Raw genomic sequence first — 19,002 nt, forward strand, 5'->3', positions numbered from 1 at the left:
TCTTGGTGCAAGAACGAAATTCTTCTTTCAAATATTGCAGAACATGCCACAATTATCTTTCCCCAAACCTGAGAGCGGAATTTATGGAGTTACCTGACAAAATAGGCATCTATTACCTTAAATGAAAACTCAGTGTATTAATATGGGAAATACTTGTTGAAGGAGAAGCAAACAACAGAGATGCTAGCATGAACATAAAAATCTGATAATTAATAACAGTGTGCTAGGTCTCTATTACAGAAGACATTTAGACTGCTTAAGCGGTAGGAAGATTATATAAGCATTAGTAATTGAGCAGTCACAAATATAACAAATGGTTGTCTGACAGATGAGATTTAATAGATCTATGACAATGCATTTAGCTACAATAATATGGCACTGAGCTGTATCAAGGTGCCTCACTGACAATGAATTTCTTTGAAGTGCAGTGACTGTTCCTGTTGACTAATGTAAGCTTGAACACTTATTCTTTCATTTACTGTATGGATCCTCCACACCAGCCATTTATCTTGCTGAGCTTTACATTCTAATATATGAGTCATGCACAGTAATAAGTTTAATCAGACTGATTCTCGAAACATGGTGGATAGTAAATTAATATGAAGGCATTGCCAATCATTCGAAAGATGGTAAGGCTGGGTCGTGAGCAGAGTTTGTTGTTTTTTATTAAGATTGCATTAGGTCTTACAGATAAACAATTTAATTATAAACCATATAGATATCTTGGTATGTTTGGGGAGCTTCATCTGTTTACACTCAAAAAATATTGATTTTGGGGAGGCTTAATTGAAATATCTAAAATGATAAAAAGTGACTAGATTGTGTGCACGTGGACAGGTTACTTGAATTAGGTAGGCTTAGGAGAATGAGAGGACATGCGTACAAGCTACATAAGTACATAACTGGGTGAAACGTTGGGAGGTTTTACTTTTCCAAGAAGGTCATTGCCCTTTGGACTAGATTGGCAATGAGTCTAGACCCAGTGCACAATGTTTAAAAGGGAACTGGACCTGGAATATGATGAGTAACATACCTTGTGATCACGGTCATCTCCTGGAATTCAATTTGTATCACCTTCAGAAGTCAGAGAAATTTCCAAAATTCTTTTTTATCCCAAGTTGGGTTAAGGTGATTTTTCACCTGTTTTGTGCACTTTCCCCATCCCCCAAGGGAAATCACCTGGAGCATGATGGATGGGCAGTATCGAGTCCTGTTGCTTAGTTGCCTGGCTGGATGGAGTGGGTCAGCTGGTCTTTTCCTGTTTGTGTTCTTCATCCGCTTGTATCTTATGACCTAATTGATTAACTATAGAATTAAGTTAACCATTGTTTACTTTGTTACTGTAAAATCTACCCTCAGTATAATGTCTGCTTTGGTTATAATAACATTGTCCAGTTTCATTCTAAAAGTTCTTTAGAGCTTTGACCTCTAAGATTAAAAGGAAGCATTTGTATGTAAGTGAGTTGTGTCACCATCACTGAGGTCATAATGCAAAGTGTGGCTTGAGTCCTTTTTATTCATTCGTATGATGTAGGTATTACTAGCAAGGACAGCATTTATTGTCCATTTCTAATTACCCTTGAGTAGGTGATGGTGAGCCGCCTTCATGACTGCTGCAGGCCATGTGGTGAAGGGGCAGCCACAGCACTATTAGGAAAATAGCATTTAGCAGTAGGAGTAGGCCATTCGGCCCTTCAAGCCTGCTCCACCATTCGATAAGGTCATGGCTGATTTGATTGTGGTCTCAACTCCACTTTCCTATCTGCCCCTCATAACCCTTGACTCCCTTGTCTATCAAAAATCTAAGTCAGCCTTGCATAAATTCAATGGCCCAGCCTCCACTGTTTTCTGAGGAAGAGAATTCCACAGACAAATGACCATTTGAGAAAAAAAAAATTCTCCTCATCTCCATCTTGAAAAAGAGACTTCTCACTCTTAAACTGCGTCCCCTGGTTCTAACATTCCCCACGTGAGGAAACATCTTCCTGTTATCCACCCCATCAAGTCCCCTCAGGATCTTATATATATCAGTATGATCATCTCTCATTCTTCCAAACTCCAATGGGTATAGGCCCAGCCTGTTCAACCTTTCTTCATAAGTTAAGTCCTTCATCCCAGGAATGAGTTGAGTGAATATTTTGTGAATTGCTTCTAATACAGTTATATCCTTTTTCAAATAAGGAGACCAAAACTGGCCAGATATCGTCTCACCATGCCCTGTACAATTGTGACAAAACATACTTATTTTTATATTCCACTCCACTTGCCTTCCTAATCACCTGCATATTAGCTTTTTGTGATTCACGCAGATCCCTCTGTACCACCAAGTTCTGCAATCTCTCTCCATTTAAATAGTATCTCTGCTTTTTGATTCTTCCTTCCAAAGGGAACAGGTTCATGTTTTCCCTCATTATTCCCCATCTGCCAAGTTTTTGCTCACTAACTTAACCTGCCAATATCCCTTTGTGGATCCTTTACCACCCCTTGAGAACTTCCTTTCTTACCAATCTTAGTGTCATCGGCAAATTTAGCTACCATACATTCGGTCCCTTCACCCAAGTCATTGATGTAGTTGTAAATAGTTTAGGGAGAGAATTCCAGGATTTTAACCAGTGATGGTGAAGGAATAACAACATATTGCAGGGTAGTGTGTGACTTAGAGGGGAACTTGTAGGTGATGTTGTCTGCTGCCCTCGTCCTTCTTGGCAGTGGCGGTCATGGGTTTAGGAGATACTAATGAAGGATCCTCGGCAAGTTACTGCAGTGTATCCCGTAGATTGTGCACACTGCAAAGTACTTTAACAGTCTCTTGAACCAAGAATACCACAATGTGATACACTGAATCTCTTCCACAGCATTGGTGTCCCCAAAGACACCAAGCCCATAATGCAACTGATGTTCCAACTAAAGTATTCACTTGGGGGCAAATGTTTAAGGTGATGGATGGGGTTTCAATCAAGTGGGTTGTAGATTGTGAAAAAGTTTTAGGGGTCAGGAGATGAGTCATTCACTGCAGAATACTCACCCTTGTGACATAGTATTTAAGTGGCTGTTCCAGTGTTTTTGGTCAATGAGGAGCCCCAGTATGTTAATGATGGGGGAATTAGCATTGACAATGCCTTGGAACATAAAAGGGAGATGGTTTGGCTCTCTCTTGTTGGAGATGGTCATTTCCTGGCATTTGTGTGGCATGAATGTTTCTTGCCACTTCTCTGCCCAAGCCAGGTCTTGCTGCATGGAGCACAGACTGCTTCAGTATCTGAGAAGTTGAGAATAGAACTGCACTGCACAATCATCAATGAACATCCCCAGTTCTGACCTTATGGTGGAGGGAAAGTCATTGATGAAGCAGCTGAATATATTTGGGCCTAGGACACTACCCTGAGGAACTCCTGTAGGGGTGTCCCAGGGCTGAGAGGACTGGTCTCCAACAGCCACAACCATCTTCCTTTGTGCTAGGTATGACTTTGACCAGTGGAGCTCCCCTGCCTATCATTATAAAGCAAAATATGACCCATTCACTCATCTATCTATACAATTGTCACAAAATAAATAGATTCAAAAGCGTATCACAAAATCTAACTCAAGCTCTGTATTCTAAAGGCAACTCATCTCATGTTCAGGTCAAGCTCCATTCACTTCCTCCACTTTATTTTCAACCTATTTCTAATAGATGATTTTGGGAACATATGATCAAGGAGCAGGAGGAGGTCATTCAGCCCCTCGAGCCTGCTCTGCCATTTAATAAGATCATGATTGATGTGATAGTAACCTGAAATCTGCACCCTACATATGCCCGATAACCTATCACCCTCTTGCATACCAGGAATCTATCCACCTCTGCCATAAAAATATTCAAAGGGCAGAATTTTGCCCTCATTGGGCGGGGTCTGTGGGGGTGAGCGGGGACGGTTGGGAAGCCAATCACCACCCGTGATCAGACCGCGACTTCACATGTGGGCCAATTAAGGCCTGCCCATCTTGAAACGCGTACATGTTCGTGCATGTGCATGGGTGTGCATAGGTAAAGCTCCCTGCGGCACAGAGCTGCCTCAGGGAGATGAAAATTTAAAAAGTTAAAAATACAGAATTTTAAAATATTAAAAACCGTGTGTCTCACACGAGCAGGGACACATTATTAATAATTTTTTAAATTTTTATTTAATTTTTAATTGCTGCTGGAAACCTCATCCCGCCTATGGATGAGGTTTCCTAAAAAATTCAAAGGTCATTTGGCCTTTCTGCCTGCTCACCAACCATAAGATTGGACAGGCAGCAAAAAATTTAATTCAATTGGTAATTTAATGGCCTTAATACGCCTGTTAATTGTTGGCTCCCGCGCATGCCTGCCGACCGAAATATCGCACGAGTACGCAATGATGTCAGGACACACGCCCGACATCATCGCGTGTCATTTTACGCTCATTTTGGGTTGGGCGTCAGCCCACTGAGTGAAAAATTCTGGCCATAGGCTCTGCTTCCATCACCTTTTCAGGAAGAGAGAGTTCCAAAGGCTCATGACCCTCTTGAGTGATAAACTTTGACTCATCTGTTTTAAATAGGCGACCCCTTACTTTTAAACAGGAAGTCTGTTATTTTCATGCTGCAGCCAAAATACTTCGTACAAAGATATCATTTCCTTACAATATCAGATTATTTCAGATATTCAGCATCCGCAGTATTTTGGTTTCATCTCACTATTTCAGTTCCTTTCAATCTAATTGCAGCTACGCATTTCAACAGCTGTTCATTCTCTCAACCAATTTTCTGGCCCCACGATGGTGGGACCCACCATGGGAGATTCAGCAGGCCTGCCAACAGTCCACTGACTTTTAGCAGGACCAGACGATCCAGGCAGTGGGTGGGTCTGGAAAATCCCGCCCATTGTCTCTGTCATTTGGACTCAGTAGTGTGTAATTTTGTTATTATGGCTATGTTTCAGGATTCCTTGGTTCCCCCCAACGTCATCCCGTGTCATTTTGCGTGTAGGCGAGTGGGCCCCGCCTCCTGCTCGCCAATGGCAATATTCAGCCCTATGAGTTTTACTGTTGCCTTAATTGGGGTGTAACTGAGAGTCAGATTAATTAGGGGATTTTGTAATTATTATAGTAGTAATTTTGTAGGCATATGTATGTGCTTATAATTTTTCTTGTATGAATATATGTTTAATTTAGTTTTATAAAAATCTCTTGAGATTCGGTGGCCTTATTACTACTGATTCAAAGCCTGCATCATAAAACATACAAATTGCAAAAATCGGCTATGACAGTTGTTTCAAGTTTCCCTCGGGGATTTGAGCAACTTGGCCTTTACCATCAGCTGTGTCATAATACATGGCCTTGAATATACTTAACGACCCAACCTCTGCAGCCCTCTGTGGTAAAGAATTCCACAGATTCAGTAAAAGTTTTGTTTGATTGACATCTCTATTACCTGGTAATAACCTAATTTGGCTTTGTGGTTTTTCAATGCCAGTGTATTCATTTACACAAGATTAAGAGGTCAGAAGTATATAAAAGTTTTTTGAAATTGATACAATGAATGGATGTGATTGATTGACAGATTTATGAGAAGGTAAGAGGGGCAATGTATTTCAATGGGAATGCTGAATGGCTGTTTTGTTTTTGGTTGCGGACACGATACTAGGGTTTCCCCCACATTTCACGAATCCTCTGAGAGGCCATGAACCACATCTTTAATGGAACAGGCCTGACTCCATCAATATCGTGGGGAGTTTGAAATTCCCATCCCTGCAATGGACCTGGCAACATCAGGAGTGCTGTGCGCAGGCTTGACTACCTGCACCTTTATCACACATCGGCAAATATTTCCAGAAACAGGAAAGGGGGTGGGAATCCCAGAGTCAGGCCCACAACTTGGCCCAACTCACTGAAAATCCAGGCTCACATTTGAGGAATGAAATCTGGGGCTTTGTGGTCTCTATCGCTTATTCTATACATAGCTGGCAAACAGGGGTCATCTTAGCATTTTAGGGAGAATACTATTTTCTGATAGAATTAAATGAATTAAAACAGTAAAGCTAACCAGAAAAAACGGCTTCCTGCCTCATGATCCTTTGCATATAGCTTCTGTGCACAAAGATTGAGATCAAAAGTTGAACCAGGACTTGATGAAAAATAAACCATCCCAGAATTCAGCAATTTCCTCAAGGCAGTAACTTGCTCTTTGTCTGCTGTCGCTTCTTGAAATGGAACAAATTCCACTGTGGTAATCTTGCAAATGTCAGTGTCATGGATCCTCCCTATAGATGTACAACATGTAACCAGAACCAGAAGGCAGAGCCTCAAATCACCTGGAACTGAAGAGCATAGACTTTTTGTTAAAAATACCTTTGTTTACATCACTAACTATTTACAAGATTATAGAAAATCAGGACATAGTGACAACTCCTCCTTAAGGTGCTTCTCACTCATCTTCTCTCAGTGAGTGACATCACTATGACAAAACTCCTTACACGCATACTCAGTAATTATTATTAGAGTTAACCCTTTACAATAATAATTGTTAAAACTTTTAAATCTAAATGAAATAAATCATATTTATATGCCAATCATAACCTCATTGAATCCCAAAGCAATTCACAGGTGCCTAAGTACTTTTGAAATGTAGGCCAGAATTTTTCAGTCAGCGTGCAGGGATGGGCCTGACACGCTGGCGCATAAAATGATGCACAATGACATCAGGCAACCACCCCCGCCCGCTCCCGCTGAGCCTGCCCAACGCAAGAAAAATGCAGGCCATATAGAAAAACATAGCAGCCATTTGTGCACAGCATAGTCTTACAACCAACAATGAAATCAATGGCCAGATAATCTATTTTCTGTGGCATTGATTGAACAATAAATGTTGACTGAGATACTGAGAAACCACCACTGCTCTTCAAATGATGCCATAGGTTCTTTTACTTCAGTCTCAGTAAATGTGGTTACAGCGTGCAATCTGATCCGAAAGGGCAGCACTCCTTCACTGCCCAACACTAAAAGGCAGTATCAGCTTCCCTCCACAACTCCCTCTCGCTCATCACTTCCCTCTTCATAGTACGCTGTTTATATTACTGGACAAGTAATCCAGAGGCCTGGACAGTAATCTAGAAAACATAAATTCAAATCCCACCATATCAGTTTGAAAATTTGAACTTAGTTCAAAAAATCTCAAATCTAAAAGATTGGTTATCAGTAAATGTGACCATGAAGTTCTCAGATTGGCATTAAAAAATTAGTTCACTAATATCCTTTAAGGGAAGAATTCTGCCACATTTAGCAGGTCTAGCCTACCTGCAGCTTCAGTCCCACAGCAATGTGGTTGATTTTTATGGCCTATAAGCCACTCAAATTTCAAACCACTAACATCACCACCTTCTCAGAGCAACAAGGGATAGCAATAAATGCCTAAATGCTTTTCCAGAAATGCCTGCATCCCAAGGATTTTTTTTTAAAAGGAACTAGTTATTCCAGATGCTTTTCATGTGTGTCCATGTGCGCACAAGTAAATTTGTGTGTCCCATTCAAATATATTGGCTTAATACAACCAGTAAATTGGTTGACTCTACACAAGTATTATTCTTACTGCACAGATCAGTGGGGTTATGGGCTATTCAGTACAAGGCATGCATTATCAGATTTAATACTTGAAACAGATGCTACGCCAATGCTTATTGATAGATGTATTGGAGAAAGATGAATAAAAGGATGAGAACAAACATGAATTGGGGATCATGAATGTTGCACTTGCGGAGAATAGACATGAAACACATTGGTTGGGCCAGTTGGCCAGATCCCATGTTGTATTTTCTATGTAATTCAGAATTGTGGAAGTCACGCTGACATCCTTCTTCCTCCAAACTTTCACAATTCTGAAAATATGCCCACCACGGTTGGAAGTACATCTAGAAGGTGAAGCATGCTTCAAAGTACTTTTACATGGATAATTCAGAAATACTGCTTCAACATTTTTATTGAAAAATATACAAATCAATGCAACCCTCCTCCTCTGTCCTAATCCCTTCAGTAGGGAGAGGAACATTTCCTCCCTCAGGACGTGTTCACATTAGTCATTGTTAACAATCTGGTTTCACCAGCAGCCTGGAGGTAAGCTTAAATAAATCAAGAATTTCCAGCTTGCCTGAATCTTTCCCTTCCCAGAGATAGCCCAGGTGATGAAATAGCTTCCAAAGGGAAGATTAAATATAATTAACTACTAAAATTAGAAACTCCTTTCACAACAGCAACATGAGGAAATAAACCTTTTTTTTAAGCTACTAAGATGGGTTCATATTTTCCAGTCTCTTGGTTGGGAATCCCAAAATGATTGTATAAAGACAGAGTGTCACTGTTGAGTATTAGAATCTTAAATATTACCTCAATAACAGCAGTAGCCTGCAAAATTGTTCTGGCAAATCAGTGCTGTATCAACTCTAATGAATTAATGAAATAATTTCATAAGGCTTCAGCCATCTCCTCTAAACAAGTACTTACTTATTCAAAAACCTACATCTATGTCAATCAAACACAATATAGTGTAATACTAACTGGAACTTGAGAAAAATGTGAATGTTACTGAATTCTAAAATTGATGTAAAGATGCAGCATTGCCGACAGAGTGACAATTAAAAAGATTTGGGATTTGCTTTTTAAATCCAAAATTTTGCCAAGGTTTTCTAGTCAGGCTGTTTTTTTTCTGTTGCAAACTGATTAGCTTTGGATTAGCAATACCAAATAGGAATTACAAAAGATGAAAAGGATTTAAGAATACAGAAATTCAGTTATTATAGTGATAAGTCTAGAATGAAACAACATGTAATGCTCATTTTTGTCATTTGATTTGAATTAATGCTTGATATACAAGATGTACAAATTACATGGTGCTCCTTTAATGGCTCAGCCTGTTAAATTAATAAATAATTTGAATCTTACAGATTATGAAAGGCTTGGGTGCAAGCTTTTAATCTGTACTGAGCTAGCTGATCTCAGTGGTTGCACTGGTATGGTTGCTATAATTGGCTTCCAGACCCTTGGATTAGGGAGGTAAAAAAAATGAGCCAGGGTTCCCCTTCATGATCTTTATCCAGCACAGTGTGTGTGTGGATATCAGTTAAGGACAGAATAGGAATTGCTGTTATGCACCTTGTGGATAAACAGCCTGCAGGCACACTAGCTATGTCATAAAAGCAGTAATAAAAACTTGCATTTACTGGGTGCCTTTATTATAGTAGTGGTGAGGTGGGTGGGTGGTGGGGGAAAAGCCTCAATGTGCTTCAAAAAGGCACAAAAAAGTGTAATTTTTTGGCTGAGGTACCTTAGGGATCTGCTGCCCGCTGAATCATAATCTACCATGGAGTGAATGCCTTCGGGGAAAAGAGAGGGAAAGGAGAAACTATAGACAAGAATTTGCAGTAATGGGGCATCTTGCAGAGCATCCTGTTCATTAGACATTTTCCTATACCTTCAGCTCAAAAGATATTTGCCCGCAGGGTTGCTGGAAGTGCAAGCAGATCATAGTGTGGAGATGGCAACAAGGAATCTGGGATTTAGTAAATGACAGGAACAGCAGTGCGTCTTGTTGACAAATGAGGTTTAAAGGTTGAGAAATAAGCAGAGAAGGATGCAGAAGTATAGTGAATTCAATATCAAGTCAGGTTCAGAAAGAGAAATAAATAGAGGGAAAGAGTGACTGGATTAAAAGAAAAGGAGAAAAGGGAAAGAAAAAAAAGCGAAGCTCAATAATTTATTATTTGACATTTTTTTTTTAAAAAATCTCCAACAACAATTCACTACTTAAAGGAATAAGATTGCACCCTTTTAATTGTTCATTTTCTGGGCCAAATGTGTTGATCAGCAGTCCTTAAAAATAATTCCATCATTATAGGGTATTTACGCTTTTAATTACTTAATCTTCTGTGGTGAGTTTAATGGCAATTAATGTGCAGCGACATTATACAACCCCTGGGGAGGTTAAGCGTGACATAGTTTTGCCAAGCTAATGGCAAAGCAATGCAAATCCTCCAACAACTTATGGCAATTTGCAATTCTCGGGCTCTCGATTTCTCAACATAACTTACTGCCCAATTTGTACATAAATAACGCTGCATTGTTCACACGGTATTATTTATTTCAGTAAATTTTGGTCTCATGCTTTTTCATCATTTGAGCCAGTTAAGATTGGCAAATGGGTCCAGTATCTTTCACGTGCCTCAAGACTTCTAGGAGCGCAATCAAAATGAGTAAGGACAAATTCTAATAGACGTGAGTCAACAGCACAAAACTGCTTATACTTTAGGGCAGAGTGAACCTGATAGGTGAGTGACAGCAGTTTTATGCTCAGTATCCTTTGACAAATGTAGAGATAATATACAGTTGAATACCCTTGATGTTTGGGACACTCTGGTAGAATGTGGCTGGCACATCAGAATACAAGCCATGAATAAACCTCCCTTTTCTAAAATCTAAATTCAGAAACAACCACTTAAAAATACTATTAAGACCAATGTTCTAATTAGCCTCATTAGCACAGCCCAGTCATTCAACAACAGGTGATTTTTAAAATAGCCCTTGTTTCTACAAAATATTCTGAAATACAACAGGGGAGAAATTGCCTAGCACTGATTTGCCAGTGTGAAATGGGCAGAGGGAGCAGTATAATCAAGTTGCATTTATATGCTGCCTTTCGCAACTTGAGGATATCCCAAAGTACTTTGCAACCAATGGCATTCTTTTTAAATCATCCTTTTTAGATTAGACCAGTGAGCTGCCGAAGTCTGCTGGGCAGGAGATGTTGGGAGAGGCCAGGGTCACAAAACGGTGCGAATTCCCAGTGGCCTCTGTGGAGGGAAAGACTCCCCCCATCCCCATCCCTGACTTTGCCTCAGGACTTAGTCCTGGATGGAACACAGAGATGGGTTACCTGAGGGGGCAGGTCGGTAGCAGATATAGTTTAACTCACAGCCTTGCTGGTGATCATTTTCACTGTTATCACCTGGGAAGTAATCTCGTGGCACCAGTTCAATTTCCATCAGGTAAAGGAGGCGAATAGTTTTTATTAAAAAGAATCTTTGATACAGTCCAAGAAAGTAATTGCATCGTGATGTTAATGCAGCTCAGAATTAATTACGTTTTCATGTGAAAAGTTAATTTAACGAGAAAACATGTTTGGCAATGACTAAATTGTAGCAGATAAAGAGATCTGCCATCAGAGCCTGTATCAGTGCTCAAGGATGTTTAAAAGATATATTTTTTAGAAATAAAATGTGTTATTAGCACATTAACATAATTTTCAGAAAATATTCATCTTTTAAAACTAGGTTATGAAAGAAACAATTATGGTCAGAAAACTAATATTCAGATGTTGATTATCTTTGTTAAACAGAGTGCAGAATTATAATGCATATTGAAGAAAACATGGACTAAAATGTAATTAAGTCTTGCCATGACTTAGTTTGGCTAAGGGCAATAGAATAATATTTTGCAACTGATATGGACTATCAATAGAAGCTGAACAAATAGACAGCTGTTTAGGCAATTAAAATAAATTGAAATGAAATATAATGCAACAGTCATTGGGGATTTCAACATGCCAGAGGCAAATTAATAGAATGAAAACAAAACAACTTGACAGAGTTAATCATGGATTGTTTCCTAACATGAATGAAGCAGGATACTGCCGCAGGTGCTATGGTAAATTTTGCGCAATAAGTTTATGATTTGACAGCTTACCAGAAGGTAACCTTCAAATGTGTTGGTACTTGGGATTTGAATGATCCATGTATTGACTTCTGACTAATCAGGTCAAAGGTACGGGAGAGAAGGAAAAAGATAGGCTGCTTCAAGATGTTCCAACATCAGTGGAAGTATGAAATGTAGAAGCAGCTGGTATCATTGGAACACATGGGACTCAAAATAGATTCAGCTATAGATAAAGGGCAGTGTCCAAGCCTGGTGAGTTGGAATTCAAAAGGAGTGATGCAAGCACAATGCTTGCACTTTTTGAATGGAAAACCCTCTTAAAAGCGCTTTGGGTAAACTGAGATGTTAGGTAAAGACATCTTCAGTACAAACACTGGGAGTAGGTGAACCAGACCAGTCTCCAAGAACAGTGAGTGAAAGGCCAAAATCTGGAGGCAAGTAAAAGGGAAAGGAGGAGTAGAGAGGAAAGTTGGCCAATTTTGGCTATTGGTATCAGCGAGGGTGGGGGGGAGAGAATAACTGCTTAGTAGATAATGCCTTTGCACATAATTTGTGCTGACATGGTAAAAATTGCCATGGAAAGGACTAGGTCAACAAGACCAAGTGCATATACACAGCTGATTTGGTTGTAAGTCTGACTATCCCAGCTGTGTGACATGGTTATGGGCTTTAGTTCTGCATGTTATAGAATTGAGCATTTTGAGACAAGAAAAGCAGAGCCTCAGAAATGAAACTGATGCAGCTGTTCATTGGCTGTTAGTGTGGTGTAGTTACACCAACAGTGCTCTTAGATAGAGAGTTCCAGGTGTCTGACCCAGTGACACTGGAGGAATGGTGATAAAATTCTAAGTCAGGATTGTAATTCTAGGTAAGAGATTGGGGGTTTGGAAGGCGCTGTCAAAGGATCCTTGGCACACTGGTGCAGGTCTTTGTGTACACACTGCTTCCACCGTGTGCCAATGGTGGAGAGTATGAATGTTTAAGGTGGTGGTTCAGGTGCCAAAGGGCTGCTTTATCCTGGCTGGTGTCAAGCTTTGTAAGTGTTGCTGGAACTGCACTCGTCCAGGCAAGTAGAGAGTATTTCATCACGCTTCTGACTTGCGCCTTGTATATGGTGGACAGGCTTTGGAGAATCAGGTGGTGAGTTACTCGTTGCAGAATTCCCAGCCTCAGTGGTGGCCTCAGGATGTTGATGATGGAAGATTCAGCAACGGTAATGCAGTTGAATGTCAAGGGAAGATGGTTAGATTCTCTTTTGTTGGAGATGATCATTGTCTGGCACTTATGTGGTGCAAATGTTAATTAGTGCTTATCAGCCCAAACCTGAATTTTTTCCAGGTCTAACTGCATGTGGGAATGGGCTGCTTGAACATTCTGTACTTATAATGGAGAAAAAGCCATTGGTGAAATAGATTAACATGGCTGGGCCTAGGACATTACCTGGAGGAGTTTGCAATTAGTAATTATCGTGTTAAAGTATTATGCCTATGTAATGCCCATTTAAAATAAATAGTATAATAGCTCCAATAAAATAACAGAGATTGACTTTAGAGGCATGAGTTAAAGAATGTGTATGATAACATTACTTAATAGTTTCCAGGCTGTAATAATCTTGTGAAGTGATGATTTACCAAAGGTGTCACAAGGGGCAATACAACATACCCAATTGGCCCTGTGTCTGCTCTATCAGCAGGTAACTGCTTCATTGGTTCACATCACAAACTGTTTACAAAGCAAACCTCATTTTTGTGCAGCTGGGTCCCTCAATAGATGAAGAGCTTTGGCTTGTGAGCTGTTAGACTTAAAAGTTTTTGACTGTGAACATGTCAAGACTTTGATTAGCCCTCAGCAGTACCTGTGTATTTTTCTGTAATAACTACTTTGGCGACATTTCCGAATTTCTGTACACAAAGATGGAAAGTGTAGAAATCACAATGGGAGCCTGGCAATGCTTCTTGAAATGCAATTCCGTACCCCCTCCCCCCCAACCCCCTCCACTTTGTTAATCCATGTTTGTTGTGATTTTAATCCCAGGGGGATTTGGGAATACTGAGGATTTTCTTTCTGAAGAATGGGTAAGGCTGCCTGCCAACATCATTCAATCAGAGAATCCCAAACATCAAATAAATAGTTAATGCCCATAAATACTTCATGCATCACTAAAGTGTAAGTGTCAGACTTGCTGAATAACATTGGCTTGACTTGCTTGAATCTATTTTCCCTAGAGCAGAGAAATGAACATATAATGACTCAGAATGAAAAGAAAAAGAGCTTTTAGTGGTGCTGGATATCATGATTGGCTGAAAAGTCATTTGTCCTAGTGAGTCTGCTTTACAATGATTACTTTGAAGAAGCCCTTGGAGCTATTTAAAAAGACCATTGTTTCTCTAATAAGCCTTGTGTATTATCACTATCATTGCAAATAAATTATTCCCATATGTTCAAGGGTTTTATTATAACATCATTCAAAAGGGAATTGGATAAGTAGTTGAAAAGGGAAAATATAAAAGGGAAAGTGGTCATGGCAGGAAAGTGAATCAGAGTAGATGGCAGTAGTTGCAAATTGAGCAACGATAAAGGTGCAAGAGATCCTTCTGTGCTGTAATTTCTAAGATTCTATTGTAAGAGCTAGAAATTCATATGGATTTTGCCTATTTTTGGACAGCTAAAGCAAAGCATTTCAATTTAGCAGTGAGATGGCCTGCTCCCATCTGGTGTTGGTCCCACTGCTAAATTCATGAGATCCATTTTTTAGGCATCCTGGGAAAATGCCCGAAACAGATGAGTCTCCTTAAATATGTTAATAAGAGAGCTAAAGTCTGTTGAAGTATCCCATCCTGAAATTAGGCTGTCCTAAATAGAACTAGCACCAGGCCTGATGCATGTCCACTTGAGGCTGCCACTAAAAAAGGTACATTTCTTTAAACAATTCTGAGCTGAATGTGAAGCCAGAAGGAACAGGGGTGCTTCTCCTAGTTTAGCAACAGGCCCGAATATCATTGCTAGCTCTTGCTTGGCTTTGTTCTGACTGCCATCTTTTCCGGGCATCATTTCTAAAAGCCATCCAGGCATCGCTGATCCAGCTTTGAAGAAAGAAGATGGACCCCCTGAAGAAAGAAATGGACCTGCAGGAATATTCTGAAGCTGGGAGATGGAACTCCTGAAAGATCCACCCGATAGATGCTCCCCCACTGCTAAGTGTTCCAGGGTCCATGGTCGCTGGAGGTCTCCATCCCAAACTCCAGAGGGAGCCTCAGGTCTTCTTCAGGTTTAGATGTTTCCAGTGTGATTTCCCACTGGCAGCACAGATGATCAGTCCTGGGGACAGGCGATTCCAATTAGCTGCATGCAAACCAGTTTCATTCCAGCCTCTGGCGGGAATTGCGACCCACCATGGCGGTTGGGAGCGGAAAATCCCATTGTTATTTTACACCAACGTGAAACCGATTTTTGGACATTCCACCACATTCTCCATCTATCATTAAACACTCCGTGGGGGTGGGGCTTGGGAGAATTCCCACATATTCCCTTCCTAACAGCACTGTGGGTGTATCTACACCACATGTACCAACTCAAGGCGGCAGCTCACCAACAATTAGGGTTAGGCAAAAAATGCTGGCATTGCCAGCGACGCCCACATCCCATGAAAGAATATTTTAAAAAGCAGGATATAGAATTTTCATTATTTCCATTTTCTATTGTAACATAGGAATACAGGAAATAAAGGCAGGAAGAGGCCATTTGGCCCCTCGAGCCTGCTCCACCATTCAACCATATCATAGCTGATCTTCTACCTCAACACCATTTTCTCAGACTATCCCCATAATCCTTGATATCTTTAATACCTAGAAATCTATCGCTCTTGGCCTTCAACATTCTCAATGACTGAACCTTCACAGCTCTCTAGGGTTGGGAATTTCAAAGATTCATCGCCCACTGAGTGAAGAAATTCCTCCTCATCTCAGTCCTAAATGGCCTGCTCCTTACTTTGATTGTGTCCCTGGTTCTAGGCCTCCAAATCATAGGAAACATCCTTCCTGCATCTAGCCTGTTGAACCCGGTAAGAATTTTCATTTGTAAATGTACAGGGAAGGTGGGGAGAAGATGAGGACTTCAATAGGGTGGCCTGCAGCAGTTTGATAGTCATGCACAATGAAGTGATTGGTGCATTGCAGGTCTTCCAGGAAGCCTGCAGTCACTATCAAGGAGCATGGAGGAATCTGGTACTAACCTTGCTCAGGGATTTCTTTCTAGTATGGAATTGGTGGACTACGCCATTACCACACTTTTGAACTCAACCATGATGCAGCTTTTCATAGCCAATGTGTCAACTTCCATTGCAGCATAATCAGAAGCCACCCAAGGTCTGAATGCTACAATGGAAACTCAAACTGAGCATAGCTAACTATCACCCAGAGTCAGATTGCCGCCATCATGCCTGCAGGTACCAGTGCTCAAAGGGATTTACCAGGGTCGCAGCAGGTGACAAGCAGTCCTCCATCAAATTGCTCAGATTGTGGAGGTGCTGTCCCATGGGAGTGACAGTGGTTCTATGGAGCACGAGTTTGATATCCTCTTTCAGGATGACAGCATTGGTGCTCCCACTACTGTCACTTGACCAGTGCCCTTGCTGTTGCCTGTCAGTCAGCCCAGACTGCTGCTACTTATGTCAAGGCAGTGCCTGCCCTTCTAGGCCCAGAGGTACTCAAGGTCATCCTGCAAGGATATCTGCAGTCTTCCCCTGTGAAAGTTAGCAGTCTTCCATCAGCTATTGTAGTATCAATAGCCTAATATAGCACCTTTAACATAAAACAACCCAAGGCACTCACAGAGGCATTATAAAGCAAAATTTGACACAGGGCAAGCAAAGGCATATGGAAGACAGGCACTAAAGAAAGGCACAAGGATAATTACCTGACTCTTGTATAGAGAAACGAATGGTTGAATTTATAATGTTGGCTTTCAATGTTTTTTACAGTGGCTTTTATTTCCATATTGTGGCCAAGAGGATGCTGTGATGGTCTGTAACAGAGGAACGGTAAGGTATGGGACTGTTGGTGAATGGGGATTTGAGGTTACATTCACTGGTATTGAAGTTGGATGAGCCAATCACAGATAGCCCAGCCAGAAAGGGCCTGTGTCCGTTACTTTCCCCCTTCACCTCTTTTCTCCTCTTCTTCTTCCTCATCTTCTGTTCCTCTTCCACCTCCTCCATTTCTCTTCCTCTCTTTCTTCCTTGTTCTCCCTTCTCCCGCCTTAGCCTCTTCTCTTCCTCTTTTTTCTCCTCCTCCTCAGCTGCTCACCATATTCTTAGTGGTAAAGGCTGTGCCCTCATGATGGTAAGATTTTGCAGGATGTAGCAGACCTCGATAAATCATGACACAGTCTGCCGGGTACTGCTGGCTCCTCCAACTGGACATTGCGGGAGTGAAATCCTTCTGTAATTGTGATATATCTCTGAATAGACAGGCAGCAACAACTAAATGACCAATCATTGTCAACCTGTACCATGGGTAAGCCTGCTATTTTGATGAAGCTACATGTCACTCTACCTGATTCTCTCAAGAGTTATTTTGGAATAGAAAGCTTTTCTTCCCTCTTAAAGAACTAAAACTTCACTGGGCTCTGAGAATCACAATTGATTTGCTATCCCTTTCACAAAAAAATAGGAAAATTCAAAGAACTAAGTATAATATCACAGAATAAAGAGAATGGTTTCTCTGTCTTATAAACCAAGACAGGATTTCAAAACAAATTGAAGTGGTTCTGTGAAACATGAAACAAGATGAACCAAGAAAGTGCCACAGTTAGTAAGGGCTCCCACATATTTGCAATGATACTTCAAGGCTGGTGGGGAGCTAAACATTTAAAATTGTCCTCAATATCATCCATTTCTAATAACAATCATAGAAGTTACAACATATGTAACTGATGGACAGGAAAAGACCTACTCATCCATTAATTGGCCAAGTCAATTGGTGAAGCATGAAACTAGATACTAATACATTTCTTGATAATGGATTTATTTACAGAATGCAGCATTACATACATCTGCTTCCTACCTTCTACACCAATGTCCCAGCAGTCTTTCTTTATACTCTTTTGGGTAATTCATTAAAATAAAATAGACTAATTAATCAAATTGACAACCCCTTATATGGCCACTATAAAAGAAACAAAACTCCAATGGAAGCTTATCTAATTACATCAAAGTTTTGTTTTGGAGGCTGAAGCAGCACTCCAGCCCCCATGGTGATTGCAAAAGGCCAGTCTCTATTTATATTCTTTTGACCACCCGTGAAATTAAACCGATTTATGAATCAAATTAACTAAATTAATCCAGCCAATTACCACTCCATTTGTCTACTTTTGATCATTAGTAAAGTAATGGAAGGGGTCATCAACAGTGCTATCAAGCAGCACTTGCTTAGCAATAACCTGCTCACTGGTGCCCAGTTTGGGTTCCACCAGGGTCACTCAGCTTCTGACCTCATTACAGCCTTGGTTCAACATGGACCAAAGAGCTGAACTCCCGAGGTGAGGAGAGAGTGACTGGCCTTGACACCAAGGCAACAATTGACTGAGTGTGGCATCAAGGAGCTCTAGCAAAACTGGAGTCAATGGGAATCAGGGGGAAAATTCTAAGCTGGTTGGAGTCATACCTAGCACAAAGGAAAATGGTTGTGGTTGTTGGAGGTCAGTCCTCTGAGCTCCAGGACATCACTGCAGGGTAGTGCCCTCGGCCCAACCATCTTTAGCTGCTTCATCAATGGCCTTCCTTCCACCATAAGGTCAGAAGTGGGGATGTTTGCTGATGATTGCACACTGTTCAGCACTGTTAGGGAAAAATAAAGGAATACAGTAATGGTCAAGGGACTTGACTTAAAATATTCCAGCATGCAAAACCACAATTGCTAAGTAGTTAACATTTAAAGTTCAGGCTGGGACAGAGAGAATGCTGAACTTTGTACACCCTCATGGTTTGCAATCACCAGCAAGGCCCTGGGAGTTAGACTAGAGTCAGAGGATGGCAATAACATAGATTAAGTGTGCTCTTCAACAGATAGGGGATGGACAAATGGTCCCAGCTTAGATAGGAAGGCAGGTCTCTGCCTGGGTGAAAGTAGGGTTACCTTTGTACCAGAGACCTGTCTGTTTAATGTAAACCTATATGTTGATGAGATCGGAATCTGGAAATTGTTCTTGTACATGACCAATAATGTATAAATATGTTGAATAATTGTAGTTTAGCAGAGTACTGTCTCAAGCTGCATTGAGATGGTGCCCTCCTTGCAATTGCTCG

Source organism: Carcharodon carcharias, chromosome 9, assembly GCF_017639515.1.
Source record: "Carcharodon carcharias isolate sCarCar2 chromosome 9, sCarCar2.pri, whole genome shotgun sequence".
NCBI lineage: Eukaryota > Metazoa > Chordata > Chondrichthyes > Lamniformes > Lamnidae > Carcharodon > Carcharodon carcharias.